This window comes from Diadema antillarum, unplaced genomic scaffold (assembly GCF_040938485.1).
Source record: "Diadema antillarum isolate AM-2024a unplaced genomic scaffold, OU_Dant_1.0 seq00000636_RagTag, whole genome shotgun sequence".
In the NCBI taxonomy this organism is placed as follows: domain Eukaryota; kingdom Metazoa; phylum Echinodermata; class Echinoidea; order Diadematoida; family Diadematidae; genus Diadema; species Diadema antillarum.
The window spans coordinates 479,736-486,448 of NW_027271553.1; positions in this window are offsets into that span (position 1 = coordinate 479,736).

The window sequence follows — 6,713 nt, forward strand, 5'->3', positions numbered from 1 at the left end:
CTTTAAAATTAGTTGATTGTTATGAAGGTTAGTTTGTGTAAGAGTCATGCCAAATTAGATATTTTATTAACCTAATTTTCTCATCTTGGGTTAACCTTTTTTTGCCTCCTCGTGGATCTTTATTTTATCAATTGAGGTCATGATTTCTCTCCTTTGAGATGCATTTTTTGGTGTGTATGTGTGTGTGTGTGTGAGTGTGTGTGTGTGTGTGTGTGTGTGTGTGTGTGTGTATGAGTGTGTGTATGTGTGTGTGGGTGTCTGTGTGTGTGTGCTTGTATTGTTGTGCACTTGTTTCTTCAAGTCATGATAGTGTTAAAGACTATTTTTCTTGTTGGTATATTTTTATTCAATTGTAATTTACTCTTCAAATAGCTATTGAATCTTAAAGGGTAACATTTTATGACTTCTGTGCTTATCTCTGTCTCTTTCACTATTTATTTTAAAGATTCTTGGAGTGACATCCCACAGAACAAAATAGCTCCTCAAACTGACATATCATATCCATTCACTGGGCATTTTTTATATATACTGAGAGGATGAAATGCATTCATTTTTCAGTCAATGAGAATTCTTTTGTCATAACAAATTTGTAAAACTATATAGAGGTGAAATTACTAGTAATGAACACAGTGATAAAAAGCAATGAGTAAAGTCAAGTTTATAGTATATCACTCTGTGTAATGTGTAATTAGAATGTGAAAAATTGAAGGAATATGTGCATCTTACTTGGATGAGACAAATTCACTTTAGAGTGCCTTTAAAAGAGAGATACTATACTTTCGGGTAGTTGTCACTCAGCCATAGCTTGTCTATTTCATTTAGCATTGTACTCATCGGTCCTAATCTAAAGATCAGCTGCATACATATTTCTGAGCAAGGAAATCAATTTTATCATTTCTGCATTAGATTTGAGGCAAATTGATGTTGCCATTTTCTGACCACTGCCTAGAACTTGATTCTTTTATTCATTATTTTATATCTTGCTTTTGTCTTTATAACAGGATAAAGAGACTGACTCAGATTCATAAATTTTGACTTTCTTTGTTGATTTGATCTATTCTAGATGCTCTTGACTTTATTTATCGCTTTATGTGCATATGTTTTTGCATTGATAAAATTGATGAATAATTGGGTAAATTTGAAGATATTACTGATATTTATTGTGCTCATCTTGGACATGCATTTCATGATAATGTCGGTTATGGAGGCTGATAACTAGAAACAAAGACAGGGGAAAAGCTATCATATCATTGATAGAATATATCTTGGCTGATATCAAGAGTTTCAAATATTGTTTTCATCCCTTGTAATCAACCTGCAGGAACTGCACAGAGGCACAATATAATGTGATTGCTTCCTTTCCACCGCATCATCTATCACCGTGGTAACGAGTCTTGTCAACAGGGTGACCTGGAGTACACTCAAGCCTGTGCTCTCTTCTTGGGGAAAACCACAACAAGAGTGCAATATCCTATGAGGACAGCTGGGGCAGAGTGTGAGGAAACAGGATGCTGTTGTCCATGGCAACATAGATACCACCAACTGCATCTAAGGGGTGCTGCAGGAGGAGAAATGTCTTCCATAGGTAAGCTGAGGCAGACTCCCTGACTTTCTTCCAATGTGAGATGAGATGAAAAAAAAAGAGAAAAGCAAAGGCTTTCTGTTTCTTTTGACCACCATCAATCTAAGCTGGCATGCCACTACCAGTGTCATTCGGGTCAGCCACCATGAATTTTCCCATCATTTTATTCAAGTTAAGCCTATGTTGTAAGCTGCAATAGAGTGCCCAGCTTAGATTTGTGAGAAATCAGAAGCTTGCAGCCTGTGAGTGTATAGGTAATCTTTGTTTTCAGGAAGAAAACACAGGATAGAGATGTGAAGGAGTGACTTTTCATGCAGACCTGTGTTTGAAACATTTTGTTTGCGGTGTTAGGTACAAGTGAAGTAAAGTAACATAAAGTAAATTGGTATGTTAAGGAAGTTGCACTAAACTCTTAACTCCATCTATTACAGTGGAGAATTTGTCAGATGGTGGCATTACAAGTTTAAAATTTGCATTGTCTCTTCCAAAGAATGGTTTTCTAAGCAGCTTTTATTGCCCTCATAAATTTGCAAATTCAAACAAATTCAGCGGTCCTCCAGGAACACATCTGTTCCCAATAAACTTAGCCAGAATGAAATGAGATGGAGTTTCCTCTCTCCTCCTGTATTGTAATATCTCTCAAATGTTTTTGAATGACAGCCTCTCCACCTAACTACCACCCACTTTCCTTTCACTTGTCTTGGTAAGAGACATCAGAAAAACAGTTCCCCCATCAAAGTACACACCAGATATATTTCTGTTATCAGGTCGACCTTTTTTTTTTGTGAGTCACATTTCCTTCCAATATTTCAAATTCCCTATTCCCCTCATGGGCTTAAACATTTTTCAGCACTTCTTTGTAATGTTGAGATGGAGTGAGTACAGCTTGCACTTTGGTACTGTTGTAATGTTCTTTAGATTTCCTGCTTTCAATTTGATTTCCCCATGGGGAGAATAGGGGACAGAGTTGGCAATCTTTTTGTATTCAAATATCTTAGCCTGTTTGACTGGATTTTGTGATCATTTTTTGGTTTTTAAAACAGTTGAGCATGTTTGTCTAGATCTAGTTCATGCTACACTATCATATCTACCTGAATGATCATGCTTTGGTATGCGTACTCTTCTTACTTATTGCCTGTTATATTCCATTCCCTTTGATTGACAACCAAAATGCTGTCAAAGATGATATAAAACTTGTATAACCACAATTCTGTATTGTAGAATATGAAAATGTCAATTTTCCATGAGTCATTTGTTTACAAATTATGCATTGGTGATATAGTAATTCATTAGTGATGCAGATGTATTTGATGGTTGCCCAGAGTTAAGACATCTCTTTTTATTAAAACATAAGGGTGTCACTGATGAAGCTCTGCAAGTTGTGCAATCACATGATTATTTGGTAAGGTGGATATCAATTTTCACCCCATCCACAATTGATAGACTTTGACAAATGAAAAAAAAGAAGAAGAGCTGAATGCCAGAAGAAAAAAAAATGCAAGGGCTCTTTTGAATCATAGCTCACTGGGTTGCCCCCCCCCTGTAGTTATAAAACAAGTAGGGGAAAATGCCACAGAATGAAATATGCATGTAATTTGTCACGCGATATTGTTCACTCGGATGGCGTACATGCATCAAGTTGACTCCACTTACCGAGATTTGTTCAGGAGTCCGATTTCCAAGGGGGTAGGGACAGACGGGAGTGGAGCGTGGTGGCACGAGTCCTCACGACCCACTCTCGTGCCACCAAAACTCGGCCGCTTTGCCCCCCGTCCCCCATGGGACTTCCCTCACATCCTGCCCTGGCTGCTAATCATGTGATGCAGAGGGATGGATGAAGACAGAAGCATGAAAAGCTGACAGGTGGTGCGTTCACACCACTCTCTCATGTTCACACTGACAGAGCATGAGTTCTCCATTAGTTCACAATAGGGAGCTTTAGATTTTCGCGACGGGGACATTCAGAGGGAAAAAACCACATTCTGAGCATGCGCAAAACGCACGTCAAGTCAATTTATTTACAGCTTGCGTTGTCTGAGTTTTTCACTACGCGTTCTGGGCTATTTTTACGTCTGCTCAATTCACGACGTAGAGAGCTACTTGATGCACCGATCATATAGGGGCACCATCTTATTTCTTATATGTTGCATCCGAGCGTAATCTAAAGCTAATACATATTCAGTTGTTTATCAGTTTGTCTTTTATGTATTACAAATGTTATTTAAATATAATATATGAAGAATAAGAGTTTCAAACATTTTGCCAGAATGAATTTCAAGTTTCTCAGTTTTGCTATAACTTTTCCATCCTGACTTCTGGACTTAAATTCAGAGATTCTTTTTCTTTTTAGTAGTGTAATTGAACACATGAAGAAGGAAGCATTGTTAAAAATTTGAATTTTAAAACTTAACTGTGAAAATAATATGGTGTCCACTCGAGACTGTGCAGTTTTCTTTATAGAATTGTTACATATTGATTCTGACTCATGCAGCGCCCTCATAAGACAGATTCAGGACATGAGTAGTGGAATGTTGCAACCATTAGGTGGGAAAAGATGTACTGAAGAAACTAAGAGACTTTGCTGTATCAACTTGTCAGAGTGAGAAGTTTCTTGTGCAAAGTTATATTATGTCAAAGACCATGCAGACAACCTTTAACCCCATATGTGCCACATTCGTGTCTACACTCATTTGATGGTGTGCCACATTAGTGTATAATGCCAAGTGGCAGAGTGCCATGATTGTCGGTGTTTACATGCAGTCAGCATGCAGTCATTATTAATGCCTATTGATCATGCAAATTTGTGTTGTACACCTGACTGATGCCATTGTTAAGACAATACTGAAGCATCCTTCTCAACCTGTTTGTCTATCAGGAAATATTTTGCATGGAGTTATCTGTTGTAAGTGATCTTAGGCCTCCAAATATTCAACCAAGTCAATACCTCGGTTGTTACAAAATGATAGATTCCCAGGTCATGAGAGTGGCACCTTGAGATTAAAGTAAAAAATGATGCAGAGCAGGAATAGAACAAAGGTAGTAAGGGTCCTCAGCCATGAGATGAGATGTCAGAGTTGATTGCTATGAATACTTGAAATATTCCCAAGTGTCTTTACCATCACAATTGCATGACTGGAATGCATGAAGACAAGAAGAAGAGTGGATATACATGGCAAACTCTGTCTTGACTCTCTAAATGTATCATATCACTTGACAAAACCATGCAATATTTAACAAAAACACAGTAAAAGTAAAACATAATTTTCATATGTCTGCAGAAACTGTTGATTTCTGTTCTAAAATGGACACATATGCATCAGACATCTGTGAAATAACACATGCATAATGCAATATCAGTTGGGTAATGATGAAGATGTGATATATTAATGAAAATGGTAGGGCTGACATTGCAGTTTGAGAACCCATGCAATCGTGGTTGCTTGCATAACTGTTCTCTTTTTGATTTTCACAAGTAAGTCCAGTCGAACAGATTTAATTTACACACTTTTAGCATAGTACCTGGATGAATCAAAATCTACATCGATATATATCTGCATAATGTTTTAAAATCAGTTATCGATATTTGACAAATCGGGCCATAACAGTATCAGTCAATCCTCCACCAGGTGTGAATTGAAAGCGGCTAGTTAGGAAATACGATTGCTAGGGCATGATCAATCATCGACATTCTACATATCCTCTACTGAATGGGGAGGGCTCTAAGATGAAAATTAAGATGAAAATGAAAAAGATAAAATTTGACTGTACTTCATGTATTGTGAGAACTATGTTTTGTCTTACGAACCTATAAAGATGAAAATGAAAAAGATAAAACTTGACTGTACTTCATGCAACAGCTTTGTAATACAGAAATTGACAGCTATCAACTGCTATCTTCTCCTTTTGTTTTCATATCCTCTTATAATGGAGAGCACATCCTCAGAAATGCGATGTAATTATGATTGTCATCTATACACATAATATCATGACAATTCTTCACAATCGGTCTAGAAAACAACAACAAAACACACACTCAAGCACATGGCACATGACGGTTCAGTGTTAACCTCAGGTAGTTGAATACGTCATTGCTGCAATTAGCCATTATTATCCCATAACTCCCCCTCACACCACCTTAGCTGGGAATACCAAGTTTGTGTGAACACCCTACGGTCACCTCACTGTCCCCGCTGGTGAAGGAGCTGTGTGATGGAAGCTGTGAGGAAGAGGTGTTGGTTGGGCTTGGAGAGTGAGAGATAATTTCCTGGAAATTGGAGAATGGTGCGCATTTTGTGGCTGCTTCTTCAAAAATTTTAGGAGGAAAAAAATGAGGTAAGAGAGAGTGACAAAAAAAAATCAATATTCTAGCCCTGGGCATCCCTGGATATTGTAAAAGTGTGAAATCAGAGGAGAAAAGCAAATGATTGATGATTCGGACTACTGAAGATCTTGTGAAATCGCATCAATGGACAGGGTTAATGAAATGTATTTCATTTCGCGGCTGCAGTGTCGTCTTCTTGTTATTACTCTCAGCTATCCATTACTGTGACACTGCCAACCTGTTAATTTGCATTAACTCTTGGCAAAAGTGTTGACACATTGTCATTGCAATCTAAACTCTGCATCATTTTGTCAATGTAGTCATTCAGCACTGAGTCATTGTATTCCGCATACCTCTGCTCAATGCTCTTGTACAAATGCTCTCAGGGGGGAAGAATAGTAAGATTTTTTGTATTGATTGATACTTGAAAGTAAAAACATCTCCAAATAAGGTGACAACTTATTGGCCTGGAAGTCCTAGGGACGTTACTGCGACGTCTTTGAGACGGCTTTATGGAGACATCTCCGTTACGTTACGTCAATGGGTCTCTGCAAGGTCACAGAGACATCTTGGAGACATTGCATACAAAATTAGTCTCTGTGACCAGGTCACGACTAAGGAGATGTCATGGAGACATGGAAAAGTCTCCTAGACCAGCTGGAGACATGGAAAAGTCTCCTAGACCAGCTGGAGACTGGAAAAGGTCTCTGAAAAAAGTTGAGCATGGTTTATTCTCTTGTGACTCCCTGTAGACCAGGCTAGTCTCCAGGAGAAGTTGCAGAGTCGTCTTAATGACTACTCTGAGAGATA